This window comes from Priapulus caudatus, unplaced genomic scaffold (assembly GCF_000485595.1).
Source record: "Priapulus caudatus unplaced genomic scaffold, Priapulus_caudatus-5.0.1 Scaffold116, whole genome shotgun sequence".
NCBI classification, from domain to species: domain Eukaryota; kingdom Metazoa; phylum Priapulida; class Priapulimorpha; order Priapulimorphida; family Priapulidae; genus Priapulus; species Priapulus caudatus.
Window position 1 is genome coordinate 271,020 of NW_014577177.1, and position 474 is coordinate 271,493.

Here is a 474-nt window from a genome sequence, read left to right on the forward strand (position 1 = left end):
GCTACATACCGGCATACCGGCATACAGCTGTATGCATCTGTATGTATCACGCACGCACGCCCACCGCAATCAGCAGCAATCTCCCAGCGAGCCACTCCATTCTAACCCTAGCAATACCCAGTCCTATGTTATCAACTAACATCATCCTATCCAATCACCGTACTGGACATCATCTCTATCCTTGAACCGCAATACCGTTTCTTGGAGCTACCCTAGACTAGACTAGAGTAGAGTTACGGAGTCGGAGTTACGCCGCGGAAACTAACAGTGCAACACAGATTGTGTGTGAGCGTAACTACACTAAATGGGGCATTAAATGTAATTATTTGGCATTATTTGGGTCAACAATCATTTATATGTTATTATATAACAATAATTAAGTAAATATTGACCTAAGGAGTTTACCAAGGAAACTTGAACTTGCCTTGGTGAGCTTCACTTTCACAAAAGCTTTCGCTTTCATGCAATCATCCG

At 42.8% G+C, this 474-nt stretch overlaps 1 protein-coding gene across 2 annotated transcripts in view; it reads right to left on the reverse strand.

Moving 5' to 3' along the window:
• LOC106805528 (sphingolipid 10-desaturase-like) overlaps positions 1-474 on the reverse strand; it is a 41,843-nt gene extending 41,369 nt beyond the window's left edge. Inside the window, exon 1 of one of the 2 annotated variants that reach the window (XM_014807160.1) lies at positions 406-474. The gene's annotated coding sequence lies outside the window, so the exon portion shown is untranslated. Of the gene's footprint in view, positions 1-392 lie in introns of both variants that reach the window. The other variant, XM_014807161.1, reaches the window with a different exon arrangement.